The sequence below is a fragment of the Agelaius phoeniceus genome, chromosome 27, assembly GCF_051311805.1.
Source record: "Agelaius phoeniceus isolate bAgePho1 chromosome 27, bAgePho1.hap1, whole genome shotgun sequence".
In the NCBI taxonomy this organism is placed as follows: domain Eukaryota; kingdom Metazoa; phylum Chordata; class Aves; order Passeriformes; family Icteridae; genus Agelaius; species Agelaius phoeniceus.
The window spans coordinates 4812993-4833748 of NC_135291.1; the positions used below are offsets into that span (position 1 = coordinate 4812993).

A 20756-nucleotide genomic window follows, 5' to 3' on the forward strand; every position below is an offset into this window, starting at 1 on the left:
ATGTTTATTCAGAGGGGTTTTTAGCACTAGTGGTAGTTCCCCTACAGTAGGGAGGTCCACCAGAACAGGTTGTCCAGGGTAATATGCTGGAATCTTGAAATCATCTGGTCTCCCTAGAGAGGCAATTATGCTTGGAGCTATGGGGCAAAAGGCAGTGATTTTGGGACACCCATTTACCCCCCCATCTGTCATTCACACTTTTCACAGCTTCCCATAACCGAATATCCCAATTTCCCTCCTCTGGTTTCAAAAGTCATTCCAAAAGACCATTGGTCCTTTCTATGATCCCGTTAGCTTGAGGGTAGTAAGGGGTATGAAAAGTCCATTTAATTCCTTCATTTTTTGCCAAATCCTGTACAATTCTAGCAGTGAAGTGGGACCCATAATCAGATTGAATTTCCTGTGGTTTTGGGAAAATTCCAAACCATCCCTGCAATGCTTTAACAGTATTATCTCCTGTAGGTCTTTTAAAAGCATTGGCCTGGACCATCCCAGATACAATTTCTACTCCTACTAGCACAAAGTGTTTAACTCCTGACTTCTTAAAGTCTGCCATGCATCCCATAAGCCTTTACCCTTTCTGAAATGCAGAGGGTCATCTTCCAAAGGATGTCTCTCCAGTCTCCAGTCTGCAATTGCTCACAGGTTGATACGCATGTTTTACACCTTTCCTTGGTGACAGGCCAACGCTGGGCCAGAGCTTCCTTGTACAAATCTTTCACACCTGTGTGCTGTCTTTTTACATGCAGCTATTCTAATAGTTTGTGGGAACTCAGCACATCGCTCCAGATGTCCAGAGATGCCAGGAGGACCCTTGGGGGGGTCTCGGAAATCCTGGAATGTTGCCAAGAGTGCTTGGTGGCTTGATTTTGATCCATCCACAGAAGTGACAGCAGTTTGAGGACATGAGAATCACTTTAGAGTGAAGGGTGTAAAAGGGACACATTTATAGGGTGAAATATAAACTTTAAGGTTTTTGGTACAGGGGGGTTATGGAGACAAGATGGAGGGATCAGGGCGTGTCTCGTCCTTCTTCTTTCTTCTTCTTGTCTTCCATCTCCTGTGGTGATGTTGGCACTTGGGGATTGGTTTATGGTGAAGGTGTACTTGCCAATATGGGTGAAAAGTATTGGAAAATAAAAGTAAATATCATGTACGTAGATTTTAGTATAAAAAGACATGACCGCCCCATGGGTGGTCAGAGTGCCCTTGGCTGCCTTGCAGATCAGACCTCTGTTGGGCAGACAGAAAATTTTGTAGATAAGAAACAATAAACAATCTGAAGATCGAAAAGCTGAAGAGTCCAGACTCGTCCTTTGAAGTGCGTGCCACCCAAGAACCACCCTACCCGTGTTGGGGCAGAGACAGAGAGCCGAACCCGACAATAGTTGATCCCAGTCCTCTGTAATTTGTTCTTTTTCAGGGGACTTAGTCTTGCTAAATCATCAGCTTTATTGTTCCACTCTCCTGCTGGATTTCCATCTGTCTGGTGAAAGGCTGCCCACCCCAACAAAGTTCCCTTGGCTTGTGGTGTTGAAAATGTCTTGCCACTTTTCCTTTTGCCATACTGGAATTCTGTTAACTTCCCAATCATTTTGCTGCCAAAAAGGAAGCCACTCAGTACATCCTTTATACACAGCATAGGAGTCCATGGAGATGCAGACAGGAGAGGTATTCTGTACCTCATGTTGGAAAGCACTCCAAACAGCTCTCAGCTCCCCAACCTGAGCACTGCCTTCTCCCTCGGTAATGATTCGTTCACCAGAGGAAATGTGGAGGGCTGCTGCCCTGTATCTCCACACCTTCCCCTCCTGTTTAGCAGAGGCATCAGGGAACCAAGAATTTGCTGATCGTTTGGTGGAGAAAGGAGGGGCTACTTTAATTACAGAGGCAGGTTTGTCATGGCTGCTGCCCAAATTCTCAGTTTCTTGTAGCGCTAAATTTTTTACAGCTCCTTCTGTTATTGAGAAAATGTTACAGTAATGTTCAGTCTGAGCATACCAGTTTGCAACTGAGGCCCTTTGGGCCACCCTGTCGGCGGGGGTGGGGGGTCCCAGTAGTGACTGTCTTGATAACTTTGAAAGGGCCTCTCAAGACAACTGGTTGTTGTTGTGCAATTTTTCCCACTTCTATGAGAGCTAAGCTAACCACAAACAATCCTTTTTCCCAGGTAGTGTATCTTTTCTCAGCATCTTTGAAACCACAGGAATAGAAACCAACAGGCCTCCTCGGTGTTGCCACCACTTGGGGCGTGGCGTCCCGGGTCAAGGACGGCTCGGTGGCAGCACCTTTGCCACACAGACCAAGTACACGCACTCACCAATGTGGTGGATGGTGAAATGGTAACTATTTCTAACTGGTTTTTAATAAACAATGCTAACTTCTTTGAAATATAAGGTCCAAGATCAATAATAGGGCCTAATAAGGTAGAACCAAGGGCAATCAGTCATGGGGGCTGACTGAACCATGACTTAGGATATCTTTGCAGGACTTCCTCAGTTTTTTGGCTGATAGTTGTTAACACAGTTGACGATTTGAAATCATACATTTACCACAGCACCGAACTATCCTCCCAGAGTCTGCGACAGCTGACCTTAAAAGAAGAGTGATGTTGAGAACTCATGTCTGGATTCACGTTTCTCCAAAACTCCCTTTGAACCTTTTGACGCAGAAAAACTCTGGGCTGATTGGCGATCATTCCATTCAAGTAGAGCCAGAACCTGGCCAGAGTTCAAACTCTACTTGATGGATACCACTTAAAACAAGACTTTCAAAAACATTTATGTGAACCATGACTGATAACATTTTTGTTGAGCTTTTTTCCCCCAGTCCTTCTCTGCGCCGGCCTCTCCTTTAGTGTGGTCACTGAGTTTTTCACGACCCCGGTATGGTCTGCCATCAGGCTGCTTGATGATTCGTCACAGCCTTTAGGAAGCGGGGTATACGGGCCATGGGGGCGTCTGAGGATTCAGTCCTGCAAAACAAGCTTTACAAATTTCATTAGTTTTTGCCCTGAAGATCCAGTTTTATTGACTTAAGCAGGCACCATTTAATTTTACTATTTTTCTTGACGGCTGTGTACCCTCGCCCTGTGAGTACCAGCCTCCAACCCGTTTCCCATTCTCCTAACTAATTTTTAATCATGACTTGTGGGCCTTCCTCTAGTGCCCGGGTGGCCCAGTGCCTCTGGGCAGGACTTTTTGTCTCGTCTCCCCTGGGGAACTGATTTAAAGCCAGCAGGGCGGTTGCTAGGATGCGCGCTTGATCTTTTGGCCGGATGGAATTGGTAAAACCCTCTGTCAGGCTTCGACCTCGCCCCTTTGTCTTAGCATTGGGCCGCTCCCTCCCTCTAGGCTTGCCCTGCCTCCTGCTGGGGGAGGCCAGTGCCTTGTAATGAGATTTCCAACCCATGCTTCAAGCGGCGTCAGCTCCCCCTCCGTGTCTTTTCCTTCCTTTTTGCCTGCGCGTGTCTGCGCTGTCCTGCAGACCTTCTCCGTCTCTGCCGATCACGCCCGTGTCCGCATCCCCCCCTTCTGGCGCCCACCACCCCGTGGCGCGTAAGGCGGAGGCCCCACCCAGGCTCCCTCGGACTCTGAGTCAATGGCAGCGCCCCGTGCCTCCGAGTTAATGGCGGTGCCCTGCGCCTCCAAGTCAATGGCAGCACCCCATGTCTCTAAGTTAACGGCTGCACCTCGCGCTTCCTCTAGCAGCCTGTCCCAAATGACCGCTTTTTCCCCTCGGCCAGCGTGCCTGAGCTTGGGAGCTGCGAAGAGCATCCCCGCGGCTGTAAATCCCCACACTCGGCAGACTCACGATCACCTGCAGTCTGCGCGGCCGCCCCCACACACAGCCAGGGCCCTGCCTGCAAACAGTCCTGTGTGGTTTTCCACATTTCCTGCTCCTGCTGAACTTTTCACAGAGCCTGCGTGACTCTGCCCCATAATTTAAGATTTCGCCCCGAGCCTGAGGACAAAGCCTCCTCTGCTAGGGCCCCGGTACAACTATCCCACACTTCGAGGTGGAAAATATCCACCAGCTGCCCAATAACCCCAATCCGCAGGAGCCTCGACACTACGAGGATAAAATCTCCTGGCTCGCAGTCTACGCCCCACTGCCTATGAATTTTAAAAATGACCTTTGGGAGGTACTCCATTTTCTCCTTCGCCGGTCCTCGGCGCCAGACTTCCTCCTTTGCCGGTCCTAAGCGCGAGACTTTCCCCTCTTGCCGGTCCTCTGGGAGCGTCCTCCCTGCCGGGGACAGTCCTGCTGCTCCGGCTGCCGTTCACTCGCCCAGGCGGTTTCCGCTTCCCGGATTGTCCCGGGTTTCAGCACCACTTGTTGCCGACACTTGGGGCGTGGGGTCCTGGGTCAAGAACGGCTTGGTGGCAGCACCTTTGCCACACGGACCAAGTACACGCACACACCAATGTGGTGGACGGTAAAATGGCCTTGATTAACAGTTGAACCAGGTCATTTATAACAGGGGTTAACGGTAAAAGGTAACAGTAAAAGGGGATGGGTTCTGCCTGACCGTAACATCGCAATATCTTAACCTCCCACACATCAGACCCTCAGGACCCTGCTGCCGTAGCTGTACTGACAGCCCTGAGGAGCCAAATCCCCATTCCACCTGAAAGGGATCTGTGGGATGGACAGGGTCCAGTGCTTGGTGAGCTGTTGCTTCAAAAAACAGCAATTGCAATGCTTCCTCCTGAGAAGGAGTCCAATCCCATTTCACCCCTTTGCTCAGCAAGTCATGAAGGGGCCTAGCAATTATTGAAAGATCTGGAATGTGTTTTCTCCAGAACACTAATAATTCTAGAGCTTGCTGGAGATCTTTCCTGGATTCAGGCATTTTGATCTGATCTAAAGAGGTTAGGATAGCAGGTGGAATACATGTCATACCTCCTTTCCAGCAAATTCCCAAAAACTTCACTTCCTGAGAAGACTTCTGAATTTTCTCTGGGGGCATCTGCAAATCAAGACTTTCTAAGTGAGAGATTATTTTCTGCTGATGTTTCCCTACTACCTCTATTTCACACCCCCCCCCCCCCGCCCCAGCCCAGAATGTCATCAATGTATTGATAAACAGCTACAGGATCAGGTTTGGGTGTTTTTTCTAATTCCTGGGCTAAAGTAGGGTGGGCCAAAGTGGGGGAGTGTTTGTAGCCTTGGGGAAGCCTAGTGAAAGTGTATTGCTGTCCTTTCCATGTGAAGGAAAAGCGGTCCATATCTTCTGGCTGTATGGGTATCATAAAAAACATGTCTTTGACATCTATAGTTGCCATGATTGAGTGAGCTTTTTCTTGAATTGATGTCATTAATTCAGCCAAATTTGGGACCGCTGCTGTAAGAGGGTCTGTGTTGGCATTAAGCCTGCAGAAGTCTACTGTCAGCCTCCACTTCTCATTGGGTTTCCAAACTGGCCACACTGGCAAGTTGAAAAGAGAATGGGTATTGACTATTACTCCTTGGTCTCACAAGTCCTGTATAACCAGTTGATGCCCTCTTTGGCACCAGAAGGTAGAGGGTATTGTTTTACATGAGTAATTTTGCTAGACAGTGAGGAGGATGCAGCTTGGAGCAGTCTCATGTTAAGACGTGGCACGCCAAATGACCACAGGAATCCCTCAGAATCTTCCCACTGCCTCCCAGCAATAACATCCATCCCTAATAAATTGTTTGGAATATCCCCAATTTTAACAACTAATTGATTCTCCTCTCCATGGAGTGTGAGTTTTACTAAGGCCACATTCATAGATTCTGTAGTTCCTAGGGCATTTAAAGCACAACATGGTTTCTTTGTTGGAACAATTCTACACTTCTGGGCATCCTTTTTGTTAGTGCAGAGGTTTGTGCCCCAGTGTCAATCAGAAAGGTTACAAGTGCCTGTTTGAGGCCTGTGATAGCTGTGATCAATATATCTCCTGATTTATGTTTAGTGAGCATTCTCAGATACATCCATGCTCCAGCCCTTTGCTCACCTATAAGGGATGGAGAACCTAGTTTCTCTGGTTCTGTGTTTGCTTTGGCTCACATCCTAAATTCTGAGGGAGAGGCTGGGAGAGGGTTTCTTTTGGCTCACTGGCTGGATTCTGAGAAGGGAGGGGTGCACTGGGTTGAACTGATAAATTCAGTTTTCGATAGTGCCAATTAGTTATTATTTTCTGTAATTTATCAAGGGGCAAACCATCCATCACCTCTCTGGGGACCCCCCTTTTAACTTCCAACAACCACCAATGGTGGTGGTTAGAGATCTGTTTTCCCTTCCCTAAATTTTCACCGTGAGGAGCCGTGATAAACCAAACACCGTTTGTTTTTTCTGATTTCTCCTCCAGGGTTTTTACAGGTCCATATCATCTACTGTAATTAATCAAATCTACTGCAACCTCGCTCCATGTCCAAACTTTACGGCTGCTGGCAGGTGAATCAGATTGAGAAGCTGGGGGCTGTGAGGGGATGGAGTATGGAGTGAAACCAGGATCAGTAGATCCAGTTTGGTCAGTGGGGTTACCAAGGAATCTATCTAGTCTCTCTATGGGACCCAAGGCCATTATGGTTTTCTGTAAAGTAATTGCTGTAGGTTTAGGAAGCCCTCAAATTAAAGGAGTCATAATTTCAGGCTTTACAGGTAATTGCATTGGTGACTGAAAACCAGGAATCAACCTTTTTCATGAATCATTTGCAGGCAGGTGGCTTTGTGGGCGCCTTCCAAAAGCTGGTCGGGGGCACTGACTATAGCTAAAGGGTCTCCCCTTTCCAAAGGATTAATTCCCCCAGCCCAGAAAGGCACACATTGTGTCAGGGACCACGTGTCACGCTTATCTCCTGTTGTTAGGAAAACTCCATGTCCCCAGTACCCACTGGCCTCCTGTTCAGTTAATTTAATTTGATCTCCACCAGTGAGGGACACTTGGAAGACATATTCTATCTCCGATTCTTGTGGGAGGCACCCAAATTCTTTCTTCAGCTTAGTCAATTTGGTAGTGCCGAATGGTATTTGTTTAGTTGTGATATGTGGTTCAAAATCTTCATAATTAATATAGTTATATTCTGTTTTAACCAAGGGTCTCAAATGAGGGCAGCAGTTTTCTCCACAGTTTTTTTACTGCCTCTAGTTCCTTATGGGGATAAATCTGTTTAATGTGAGGAGTTTCTTTTCCTCTGCCTGTGTTGAGGAATCAGCATTCAGTGAATTCTTAACATGTTCCTCTCTAAGGGCAGCTTGTAACAGATGGATCTCATTCCTTTCTTCATTTAATTTTTGTTCCAAATTTCAACTAGGTTTGAAGGGAGTCCATTATAGCTTTTTCCTCACTTCTTCACTTTAAGAGAGTTTTTATAGCTGCTGTGAGACAAGCTCCCAAAACTGAGCAAAGAATAGTTTTATTTTTGCCCAGTTTAAATTTTATTTCATGTTGTAAAGAACATACTCTATCAATAACATTTTCCAAATTAAATCAGTTACTTTGTGCCCATTCTTTTCCTCCAGGAGAAGGTTTGGCATTGTGTTTGGCTAGTAGAGCATAAAATTCAGCTTTAACTTTTGCACTGAGGTTTTCCGTCATTTTGTGAAGGGACCAAAACCATGACAGGGAGGTGTAGACTTAAGGCACACAACCACACAGCCTCTGCTGTGTTTCCCCTGCTTCCCTGGGTGGGTGAAGAGACTAAGTGTGCCTGGGAGGTTCTACTCAGTTACTTCAAATAGTCCCTTCACTTCCCAGACAGTCCAGATTCACACATACACAAAAACAGTTTCCCTTTTTGCACTAAGAGATCTTTTGTGAAATTCTGAAGACAGAACCCTCAATTGAGTATGGGGGTGCTTTTCACCTAGGCATGTGCAGTTTGTGGGAAATTTGAGTCACTCCCTTTCCTTTTTAGACAACCGCTCACCCCTTTCAGGGTATCGGGCTCGGTGCGGCTGGAGAGAAACATCCTTCCCCTGTTACAGACTACACACAACCCTGCAAACCCCTCTGTCTGTCAGAAGCCTGTCCATGACGCCAATTTAATGTCACGATCCGCTCGTACAAGTGGGGTTGTGATGGTTCATTAACTGATCTCAGAGTGCAAAAACAACATGGAGGGGATTTCAGTCTTGATCAAAACAAATGCACCTTTTATTGAGTGCCCACAGCAGAAGCAATAGAAGGATTAGAAAGGAGATAAAGGATAGAGGGAGAGAAAAGAAGACAGGGGTGGGAATAGCTACCAACGGAGAGACAAAATCCTCGTGGTCCAGCCAATAGATCCATCTTGTCATGTTGGGGAGAATCTCAAATTCTTTGCATAACTCAGGGGTTTTTTATAGTCATCCACCAAGGGGAGAACAGATAAAAGACAATGGAGAATAAGTCTATTGAAAATGAGTAAGACAGTCCATGTTCCAAAACAGGACAAATCAATCTCAGTGGTGAGCGAGACCCATTGTTTCAGAATTGGTGTCTATGAGAAACCAGTCTTGGTGCAGCAAACACACCTGCAGGCAACACTTGGCAAGCATCCCACTTCAGTCAGGCCCGCGCCCCTGTGTTAGAATTTTAAGGGTCTCAGTCTCAGTCCTTGGGAGGGGGCTTCCCTTACAGTGCTTGTGAGGCATATGAGGGATCTTCTATGGGGGGATCACCAGAGTTACCCCAGAAAGTTCATCTGGCCAAGAGGTGGGGAAATTCATGGGCCATTGTGATGGGCAGGGATCGTGAAGCAGGTGTAGGTGTACAGAGCAAGCTGCTCCCTGTCAGCCCCTGCTCGAAGCAGTTGTAACGTGGGGGCACAGCAAGCACAGCTGCAAACAATCACTTGGCGAGCATCCACCCCAACCAGGCCAGAACTCCAGCCAGGGTCCTCAGGGTCTTCCTCTCTGTCCTTGTGACGGTCGTGAGGCAAATGAGGGAAACTTCAGACCATCTCTTACAGCAGTTTACTTTATCTCTTCCTCAACAATCCCCCCTCTGGGAGATATCTTCTGTTATTGGGCCCTTGAGTGTCACTGCATGACTGATGAAAAATTCATCATCCCATTGTGAGATGCTCCGGCCAGAGGGAGGAGCCAAGCATTCCTACCTCGATATAATTTGACATTTGGAAGAAGAGAGACAGCCTTTTCCCACTGGATTCCCAGAGAAGCAGCTTTCTTTTCCACTGCATTCCCAGAGGAAGTCCAGGCCCATCTACGCCACCACTGGACCTTGAGAGGAAAACTTCACCCTTCTACAGGATCACTGCTTCAACAAAACCCCACCTGTCACTGCAGGAGCACTGCAGCCACCATTTAATAGGACTGCTACCACCACTGTGACCCACAGGGTGTCAGGTCATATTCTGACTCTGTCAGTGGGGTTTTTTTGTTTGTACTATTGCATTTGTATTTTTAGTTTTCCTCGTTAATAACTGTTATTCTTATTCCCATATCTTTGCTCGAGAGCTTTTTAATTTCAAAATTATAATAATTCAGAGGGAGGGGGTTTACATTTTCCATTTCACAGGAAGCTCCTGCCTTCCTTAGCAGACATCTGTCTTCAAACCAAGACAGAATGCCATCCATATAATGTAGGATAATGGCATCTGGGAGAGTCCTTTGGATGGGAGATAGGACAAGGGCCATGTACCACTGGCATATATAGGGGAGTTTTTCTCACTTTGGGGGAGGACTCACCGGTGGTACCGCTTCAGAGGTGCCTGTCTGTTCAGGGAGGGGATGGAAAAGGTGAATATGGGAGCATCTTGAGGATGGAGGGGGATGTTGAAAAAGTGGCCTTTGATATCAACGACCACCAGTCTCGAGTCACAAGGAAGCAAGGACGGAGAAGGAAGGCTGCAAGGGACCCATGTCCTCAATGACCTCGTTAATTTTACAAAGATCATGGAGGAGCGTCCACCTGTCCTTGCCAGGTGTTTTGAGAACAAAAACAGGGGAGTTCCAAGGGCTGTTGGAAGGTACAATGTGGCCCTTGGAGAGCTGCTCCTCCACAAGAAGCTCGAGGGTATGTAATTTCTCTGTTGAGAGTGGCCACTGATCCACCCACGGTGGGGTGTCAGTCTTCCAGGTGATTGTGGGGTGGTGCACTCTGCAGTGGCCCCAAATAGAAATCCCGGGACAGAGGTGGAATATCAAGTCAAGCTCCCCACTGGGACAACAGGTCCCTGGCCCACAGGGTGGTGAGTGCCCTGACTACAAATGGCCTGATGGTGGCAGTTTGGCCCTCCAGTCCCTCTGTTGTGATAATACGCTCGCTCCTCATGGACATGGCAGCTCCTCCAATCACTGAGGTGACTCCGAGCTGACAGGAGTCAGCTCCTGGTTCAGGGGCCATTGAGGTTGTGTAATGATAGTAACATTGGCCCCTGTGTCCACCATCCCTTGTAGGTGGATGTCATTACCTTTATTCAACTGACTGCACTTTATAAGGGGCTTGTCTTGGCCCATGATTTCAACCCAGAATGCCATTGGGTGCTCTGGGATATTGTCTATGCTTAATGGCAATAAAAAGGCTTGGGCGATCACAGTCTCTCTGTGCAGGAAGTGTGGTGGTTTTGTGCAGCAGAAAGTGACTGTGATTTCGTCACTTGGCCCAACAGTTTGTACTTCCACTATAATATGTATTTCATTTGGTCCATGAATACATTACCTATTACCAGCACATCCCTCAGGCCCTCTAGGGGTCCATATTTTCTGGTGGGAATACGATAGAAAGCAGAGTCATCAAATTGTATAGACAAAGCACTCACCAGTTGGTGTCACGTCCTGACCTGAACTTGCTGGAAAGCCTTGGTGACTCTGGTCTGTTGTTCGGAGTATGAAGAGCTCCGCGGGAATTTCCCCACGTATTGGACCTCCAGAATAGTGGGGAGGGTACAGTGAAACAGCTTTCCATTTGCTGTCTTCACATGGGGCCACCCTGCAGTCTGTTGGAAGTTTTTTGGCTGATAATGGTGCTGGTGGTGGTGAGGTTACTGGTGATAACAAAACTGAGAACAGTTGTTAGAATGTCTGTTGCAATCCATACAGTGTGATGAATGGCACCTCTTTGGTGGCTGCTGGTCTTTAGGCATTTTGTATTCTGGACAGTCCTTCAAAAAAAGGCCCAGTTCCCCACAATTAAAACATTTTGCAGCGTCTTGGGATGTTAAAAAGGCCCTCTCCCTTAGAGATTGCCCTTGCCACGGTGTGTTCAGTGGAAGATAATTTGGTGCAGGACTCGTCCATCTGGTTGATTGTAGGTTCTGGGTCTTAATATTGTTTTGCACTCATTGTTTGCCTTTGCCAAGGCCATTTTATTTAGCACTTCCTTCTTGGCCTCTGGGCTTTCTATTTGTCACTCAAGTGCAACTTTAAGTCTGTCTACAAATTTCATGAAAATTTCACTTGCCCTTGTTTAATGTTAGTGAAGCTCTGTGTATGTAGGGTGTCGTCGAGAGTGAGGAGCAGGGATGTCTTTGCAGCAGTGGTGATGCCACTGAGTGCAGCTTCTTGTAAGTCCTTTGCTTGGTCTTGTGGCTTCTGGAAGTCACCTTCTCTTGCCATTTGTTCAAGGGTTAAATTTGGTTTGTTGGCATCTTTTGAATATGTGTCCGCCAGTGATTTGAGATGCCTTTTTTACTGCCTCTCCCACAGCATGTACTCGACTGGGGTGTGAGACTCTGTCCAAAGTTTCTCTCATCTGCCTCACGATCGTCATTGGGGACCACTGAAGAAAAGACCCTTGTCTGAAGTTTCTGGCCCTGTTGGAGAAAGTTACGTGCCAACGGCTCCGAGACCTGAGCACAGTGCTAAGCTATTGTTCACAGGTGTTGTTTGCTGTATGCTGCACTGAGCCCAATGAAAGAAGAAGTGGGCATCTTGCCTTCTTGCAGCAATAGCCTTGGAAGCTGTCCCACCTCTCAGCCTGGCTGGACTTCTCCTGAGTCTTGGGTGGTCCCCCACAGAAGACCCTCACCTGTTTTACAACCACCGTGACAGAGAGACTGAGATGTAAGGAGCCTCTCCATCAAGGAGTGAGACATGAAACCCCCATGTGAAAAGGCCCCTCTGCTCCTTCCAAGGACTGGCACTGAAACCCCCAGCCCAGGGCAGGTGTGTGGGGGAGGCAAGCTGACCAAAGCGAGATGTTTGCCTGCAGGTTGTGACCGCTGGACCAAGAACACAATGGCTCTCGTTTACTGCTGAGAACATGGACTACCTGTTACATCTATTGTTTATTGTATCTGTTTCCCCCCCTCCCTCACAATTTTCAATAGAGTTATCATAAAAAAAACCTCTGAGTTAGCGAGAGATTTCAAGATCTCCCCAGACGTGACCTGGTGAACTCCATCGGCTGGACATCAAAGGACTTGGCTGTTCTATGTTTGGTAGCTATATACCTTCCTTTCTCTTCCTCCCTCTTTTCCTTATTTTTCCCTTTTTTCCCCAATTCCTCCCCAATGCATTTGGTTATTCAATAAAGGTGCATTTGTTTTGATTATCACTGCAAACCCCCCTGTGCCGTGTCGGTTTTTTGCACCCTGAGATCAAATCCACGAACAATCACGAAACCCGTTCATAAGGATGGATTGTGACACGGGGAGAGTAGGCAATTCATGATATTTTTATTTTCATGCACGACCAAGACATGGGAAGAGAAGGTGGCTTCCAGAAATTTTTTTAAGAAATGCAACCCCCAACCATATTCCTTAGCCACTTTGCAGAGCTCCTTCAATTCCCCATAGGGGATTGGCTCCCAGGAATTGATTGCAGTCACTCTTCTGCTGGGTTTACATATAATTGGCAAGCCCACAATCTTTTTGGTGAGCTCTGAGCCCTCCCAGTGGCTTCCCTCTGCAGCTTGGCCCAGTGATCCTCAGACTCAGGACTGGAATCCGGGTCTTCAGAATCCCTACTCTCATCCGAGGAGGAGGATGGAGGGCACTTGATGACTGCATGGGGCCTGAAATTTGTGGGACATGCAAACCTGAATATTGCAGCCCTCATGATTGACCACCTGGCCGGAGAAGGAAACCACTCAGACCCTGTTGGGCAAACCCACATTCCTAGTGAGGCCCTTGAGGGTATTACTGAAGCTGTGCATAGCACATTTTTAAAGGTTCCTGATGCTGTGAGCCCCCCAAAAAGTATTTACTTATGTAAAGCAAGGACTGGCGGAGCCTTATATGCAATTCAATGGCTGCTTGAAACAAGCTCTTAAAAGACAAATTGAGAATGACATTGCCAGACAGGTGTTGCTTTCAAAATTAGCTGCTGAAAATGCTAATGAGAATTGTAAAAAACTTCTGAAGTCCTTGTCTAAGGAGGAGCCCACCCTGCTGTAAATGATAGAGGCATGTAACCACCTGTGTGCCTTCAGCATAGGGCAACCGTTACTAATGAACCTTACTGTGGGGGCTGGTATAGCAAATGCCTTTGTGTGGAAGGGGCCAACAGCGGGCCTGTTAGCTAAAGGAGTGAGAAGAAAGGTAAGAAGCAAGAAGTTGATAAGGATTCTCTCCAAGGCTGTAACTAAGGAGACCAAGAGAAGTGAGGAATTGAAGAAAGATAAGAACTTTGCAGCTGGATGAAGTATTTTTAGAAAGTCAGTTGAAGTCACTGTAACTTATTACCAATGATGTTATGTTGATTTATGGTGGCCAATAGTTAGGGTAGAAGAAATATAAACAATTAGAAAGGGTATAAAAGGTCAGCCATGTTCGATAATAAAGAGTTGCCATCTGAGACTGCTTGTGGTCTCTGCCTTGTGTCATGACTGCCTTGAAAGCGACATCTGGTGACCCTGATGTGATTCAACACCCTTAAGAACATACTTGATCTGGACCCATACGGGCTCCTAGAGACTGGCAGCCATGACTCACTGGGACGTAGTGGGGGAGGCGGCGTTGGTGCAGCTGAGAATGGCGGGTGGAAGCCACAGGGAAGCCCAGACCTGATTTTCTCCTATCAAGACACCTGGAAGTAGGTGAGCCACCAACTAGTAATAATGGGAAATAATTTATCTAATGAAGAAGAGACTGTTTTGGCTACATGGAAAGTTTTGTTAAGAAATAAGGGAATTAATACTTCAGACTATGCCCTTCGTAGTATATTGCTGTGAGCTAAATCACAGGATTTTGGCACTGATCCCGACACAGCATTTAGTGTTAAAGCATGGGAAAAAGTCGGGGACAGACTGTGGGAAGTCATCTGAGTGGGAGATAAAACTGTTGTTGATCTAGCTGTTACCTGGGGATTGCTTTTTGAGGCATTAAAGGAATGGAAAACAGAGCGAGAACAAACAGAGCAGGATGCAGATGAAGAATCAGTGTGGATAACAGAAATTGATAAGGGGGATGAGGCAGAGGGGGCCTCTGCTGGGGAACTTGGTGAATCTATCCTTGAAGAAGGTGCAGGTGCCATGCAAGTTACCAGGCAGGCTACCAAAGCTTCCAGGAAAGCTGCCAGAGCTTCTGGACTGGATGCCAAAGCTTCTGGGAAAGCTGCCAAAGCTTCTGGGAAAACTGCCATAGTATCTCCTTCTCAGACTCCTAAACCTCTTTATGTCACAGCTGCGCAGCAGCTCCTGATGGTGCCTGTATACACCACACCACTGCACCAGGTAGCTGAAATGTCTTTAGCAGAGAGAGAAACCCAGTCTTCTGCCCCCCTGCTTCCCTCTGCTCTAGCCCAGCCATCTGCCCCTTTGCTCCCCTCTGAGCTGCCTGAACAATCTCCAAGGTCGTGTCCTCCGTTACCTGACAGTGACAGTGACAGCGAATCAAGTGATGAGTTGCCCGCAGTAACATCTGAGTTGGGGCAGGGAACTGTTGACAATTCACCTTCTAATAGCTGTAGCCCTACTGCCCCATGGACTTTGCCCCCACGTCAAGTAACTGGGCTTCCTTGAGAGCCTCAGTGTCCTGGGTTGACTATATGATGCTTTTATCCCCAATTATGTTATGTTGAATAATAAGTTTTGCACCTTATATTATGTTGAATAATAAGTTTTGCACCTTTAAGAGTGTTCCAGAGAGTGAAGCAGCGGGAGAGAAGAAGCAGCAGGTTTTTTTCAGACACCGTACTCACTCCTCCACATTTCTGCCCCTGGACTGTTGTTGTCTGCGGATGGACAGACAGTGGGACAGAGCTCTTTTGCTTTTAGTTAGTTTTAGCTAGCTGAGGCAAAGAAGTTCCCTACTGTGGGGACTTTTGTTTTTTTCCCTTTTCCTTGGAGCTCTTGAAACCTGCTCTGGACTGAACACCCAGGGGAGCTGCATCTGTGGCCCACCAGGCCGGGCCTGGCCTGCAACATTTCCAGCACCGGAGGGACTGATCAGAGACAGAGTGAGCTGAGCCGCAACCCGGGGAGGGACTTTCTCAGTTTGTCATCTCTTTTGGAGTGGCAAGAGATTTTATTGTTTGATATTGTTAAGGTTTTGTTGTTTAATAGACAGGTTTTTTCCACCTTTCTCCAAGGAGGTATTTTCTCCCAGACCAGTTGGGGGGAGAAGAGCAGATTGGATCTGCTTTCCTACTGGAGCTCCTTTGGGGGATTCTCTCCCAAATTTGCTCTAAACCTGGACACTCAGGAGTTTTGGGAATTTGTTAGGAAGAAAGCAGCTGAAGAAAAGAATTGGGACATGATAGAAAGATTAGGTGCTCCAAGAGTACCTCAGGAGAACAGTGCTAATGCAAATGTTGCCTGTGATAACCCTATCTATGGCTTTTCCAGGTCTTAAAGCAGCTCCTGGAACAGGGCAGGATGACAGTCATCACATCTTTGCCTGGAAGGTTGTGCAAGATCTCCAATCGAAAGTGGCTCAGTATGGCATTAATTCCTCAGACGTAATGCAATTAATATGTGTAATTAATGCAGATATGCTTGCACCTTATGACATCATGCATATTGCTACTATTTCATTCCAGCCAGTACAATACGGTGTATTTCAAGAAACTTGGAGGCGAGTGGCTGAGCAGACAGCTGTAACAAATATGCAGTTGCCTCAACACGACCCTCATCATGCTGTGGGTGTTGATGCCCTACTGGGCACTGGGCCTTTTGCTAGCCCAGATTCACAGGCAAGGTGGGATCCTTCAATTTTGGCACAAGCTCAGCAAATTGGCACGAGTGCTTTAATTAAATCAATGGAAATGGCAGCTCCAAAACAGAGATATGATACTATACAACAAGGGATGAGAAAACCATTTTCGCAATTTGTGGAAGAGCTTGCTGCAGCTATTGAAAAACAGGTAGATGATGAATCTTTGCGACACAAATTCTGTATACATTTGGCTAAAGAAAATGCAAACTCAGGCTGCAGAAAGATTATTGACACTTTATCTGGAGAACCCACATTGCCTCAAATGATGACTGCTTGCTTGAAAGTTGGTTCAGTAGACCATAAAATAGCAGCTCTTGCTGCAATTCTAAGACCTTCATCAAAATGCTATAATTGTGGACAGCAAGGGCAAGTAATGGCACAGTGTAACGCCCAGAAAATAACATCTAAATCAAATGCAAGCAGCAACGTTATGTGCAACCATTGTGCTAAATTTGGGCACTATGCTAAACAATGCAGGAGTAAATATCATGCAAATGGTCAGCTGTTGCAGGGAAACAGGAAGAAGAGCGCGAATGGGCATGTGTGAAAACAAATACCCCAACAACTACAGCAGCAAATATGGGCCTCCCCAGCACTGCAAAGCTAAACATTTGTGAACAATACTCAGGGGCAACAAGTGGGTCTGCAGGGATTGATATACCCACCGCTGACACAGTAACCATTCTGACAAAAGAAATGTGCAAAGTGCCCCTCGATGCCTATGGTCCAATAGGATGGGGATTGAGTGCATTTTTGATGGGAAGATCAAGAACTACACTTAGAGGTATTCATGTGCATCTAGGACTTATTGATGCTAATTATTTAGGACAGATTCATGCTATGGTACCCATTTGTGACCCTCCTGTCACTATTCAGAAAGGAACTTGCATTGCTCAACTCGTACCTATTGTGAGTTCTGTTCCAAATACAGTGGACCGAAGTCGTGGCACAGGAAGTTTTGGATCAACAGGGATACCTCAAGTGTTCTGGGCTGAGAAAGTTACGGAGAACCATTCAGAAAAGACATGCATCCTCACCACCAGTGGATGTCATCCAGGAACCATATCAGTAACAGGCTTGATTGACACTGGAGCAGATGTCACAATACTGTCGTGACTTTGCTGGCCTCAATCGTGGCCTCTCACTCATGCAAGTTTTGGACTTCTGGAGTTGGGTGGTGCTACAACAGGTGGCCTGTCAGCCATTGTAATTAATGTGAAACATCCTGATGGCCAACAAGCTAACATCAGACCCTATGTTGCCGATGCTCCTCAAAGTTTGTGGGGACGACATTGTTTATCTCAATGGGGTGTCAAAATTACTACAGATTTTTAACGGGGGCCACTGTGATGCAGGGCAATGTCCAGTTGTAGCCTTGATATGCTTGACAGATAAACCTGTCTGGGTTGACCAGTGGCCCCTTACTAGCGAAAAGCTTACTGCCCTGCAAGAATTTGTCACAGAACAATTTCAAGCAGGAAATATTGAAATATTCCTGGAATACCCCTGTTTTTGTAATAAAAAAGAAATCGGGAAAATGGAGACTTTTACATGATTTACGGCAGATAAATGCTGTAATGGCAACAATGGGAGCTTTACAACCAGGCCTTCCTACACCTACAATGATTCCACAGGAATGGCAAATAGTTGTCATTGATCTGAAAGATTGTTTCTTCACTATTCCATTGGCTGGGCAAGACAAAGAAAAATGTGCTTTTACTCTGCCTTCCATAATCATGCTGAACCCTGAACCCAATAAAAGATATCAATGGAGGGTACTTCCCCAAGACATAAAAATTCGCCAACTATTTGTTAATGGTTTGTGGCACAGGTCTTGTCAAAAGTGCAGAAGCAATTTAATAACTGCTACTGTTATCATTACATGGATGATATCTTGTTGGCATCTGATAACAAACAACAGTTATCAGCTCTTAAACAATGTGCTGTAACAAATTTGAAAGCTTTTGGTCTGATCATTGCCCCAGAGAAAGTGCAGGAACACATGCCTTGGAAATACTGGTATGTTAGTGACTAGCACTCAAGTTATGCCTCAACCTGTGAAGTTAGACATTGATGTTAAAACTGCTACTGATGTACAGAAATTGGTTGGTTTAATAGGTTGGATTAGATCATATTTAGGCATAACTAATCATCAGATGCAACTATTGCATGATTTGCTGTCAGGCACCACCTCCTCTACTGATGAGAGGCAACTGACCCCAGCAGCAAAGACCCCAGAAGAAATTGAATTAGCCTTACCACACACATTTGTTAACAGATTAGATACCTATGTTGGTGTTCAAGTGTTTATTTTGAAGGACCATGAAATAACATGTGGAATACCGTGTCAATGAAGTGATAACTGGGAAGATCAACTGCATATTCTGGAATGGATATTTTTATCTTTCAATAAAGATAACAAAACAGTAAAACCTCTTGCTGCTCTAAAAGAGAGACAAACTCACCAAGTCCCTCTGTGGGCTGTAGCTCAGCTCACTCAGTCCCTTATCAGTCCCTCTGGTGCTGGAAATGCCGCGGCCCAGGCCCGGCCCGGTGGGCCACAGGTGTGAGCTGCCCGTGCTCTTCTGGTGTTCAGGCCAGAGCAGGTTTAAACAGGTCCAAAGAAAAGGGAAAAAAACACCACAGTTCAGGAACTTGTTTGGTTCAGCTAGCTAAAACTAACTAAAAGCAAAGGAGAGCTCTGTCCCGCTGTCTGTCCATCCGCAGACAACACAGTCCCAGAGCAGGAATGTGGAGGAGCAAGTGCAGTTTCTGAAAACAAACTGCATGCTGCTTCTCTACCCCTTCACTCTCAGGACAGGTCTTGAAGGTGTAAAACTTATTATTCAGCATAAACAGAACAGACTGGGGATACAAGCACCAAATAGTCAACCCAGAATATACCTCAGGGACCATTCAGTACTCCTTGATGTCACCAGAAGATAGGATTGAATGCAAAAGATTTTATGGGATTGAAATTCAACAAATCTGCTCTTCCCAAGGAATTCCCATTGTAGGCCTGCATCTTGATGGAGGTTCCTGCCTCTGGGTTTATCTAGGTACCCTCAGAGAACCAGGAAGATGTGGAGCCCCCCAGCCAGATGCCTTCCAACTTGGATCACCAGGACCACGGATCATCAGGGCTCTGCCCAATGGGGGTCACTGGGGATCATCCGATGCGGATCCTCTCATGGGGGATGGAGCTGGAGCAGCGCACAAAGCTCTTCCCACACTCGGGGCACTCACAGGGCTTCCCTTAGTGGCGCCTCCGTTGGTGTTGGGTGAAAGTTGAGCTCAATGAGAATCTCATCCCACACTCCCCACACTCGTAGGGCCTCTCCCTGGTGTGGATGCGCCGGTGCAGGGTGAGGGTGGAGTTTTGCTTGAAGCCCTTCCCACAGTTGGGGCAGCGGAAGGGCCTCTCCTCGGTGTGACTCCGCTGATGTTTGAGAAGATCGGAGCTCCTGTGAAACCTCTTCCCACATTGGGGACACTCGTAGGGCCTCTCCCCAGTGTGGGTGCCCTGGTGTTTTCTCAGGTCAAAGTGCCACCCATAGCTCTTCCCACATTCCAAGCAGGTGTAGGGCCGTTCCCCCGTGTGGATGACCTGGTGCCGAATCAATGCTGAGCTTCCTCTGAAGCTCCTCCCACATTCCCCACACTTGTAGGGCTTTTCCCCAGTGTGGATCTTCTGGTGTTGCGTCAGCTGGCACTTGATGCTGAAGCTCTTCTCACACTCCCCACACTCATAGGGTTTTTCCCCAGTGTGGATCCTCTCATGTTTCCTCAGGCCAGAGCTGTATCTAAAGCTCTTCCCACATTCCACACACTCATAGGGCTTTCCCCCAGTGTGGATCCTGTGGTGTTGCATCAGGCTCCCCTTCTGGCAGAAGCTCATCCCACATTCCCCACATTCATAAGGCCGGTCTCCAGTGTGGATCATCTTGTGCTGCATCAGGCTCCCCCTCTGCCTGAAGCTCTTCCCACATTCCCCACACTCAAAGGGCTTTTGCCCAGTGTGGATCCTCTGGTGTTGGATCAGGACAGAGTTGTGGCTGAAGCTCTTCCCACATTCCCCACACTCAAAGGGCCTCTCCCCAGTGTGGATCACCTGGTGCTGCCTGAGGCTGGAGCTCCAGCTGAAACGCTTCCCACATTCCTCACACTCATAGGGCTGCTCCCCAGTGTGGATCACCTGGTGCTGGATCAGATCTAAGCTCCGACTAAAACCCTTCCCACATTCCAAGCACTTGTGGGGCTTCTCCCTGCCATGAGGCTTCTCCACCAGCTCTGAGCTCTGGCTGGATCTCTGGCCGCCTTCCTGGCTCAGGGGGGGCTCTTTCCTCCCTGCAGCTCCCTGGGCTGGATTTGCAGCCCCTCCTTGTGCGGAATCTCCAGGGCTTTTCCTCCTCCTCCATCCAGACACGTCCTAGGAATGAAAAATCCTGGTTTGGAGAAAAAAACAAGATGAGAGTGCCTTGGACTGGGAGTTCCTCCTTGCCCAAGTTCATCTCATTAGGTCATTGGGCATCTTGTGTCTCTAAGAACCTCCAAAACACCACAATTCAGCACAAAAGTCCTCCAAACATCAAGACACAGATCAATAACTTCCCAAACATCAACATTCAGCAAAAGCCCCCTCCAAATATAAAGATTCAGCCCCCACAAAAAAACAAAGCACCAAC

General features: G+C 47.1%; 3 pseudogenes across 1 annotated transcript in view; 1 reads left to right on the top strand and 2 right to left on the bottom strand.

Annotated features, from left to right (window-relative positions):
- Positions 1-20756, top strand: part of LOC143695956 (uncharacterized) — a 758734-nt pseudogene that overhangs the window by 550116 nt on the left and 187862 nt on the right. The gene's annotated exons all lie outside the window — the stretch shown is intronic.
- Positions 1-20756, bottom strand: part of LOC143695916 (uncharacterized) — a 128212-nt pseudogene that overhangs the window by 103715 nt on the left and 3741 nt on the right.
- Positions 4283-7568, bottom strand: LOC143695851 (uncharacterized; annotated as a pseudogene).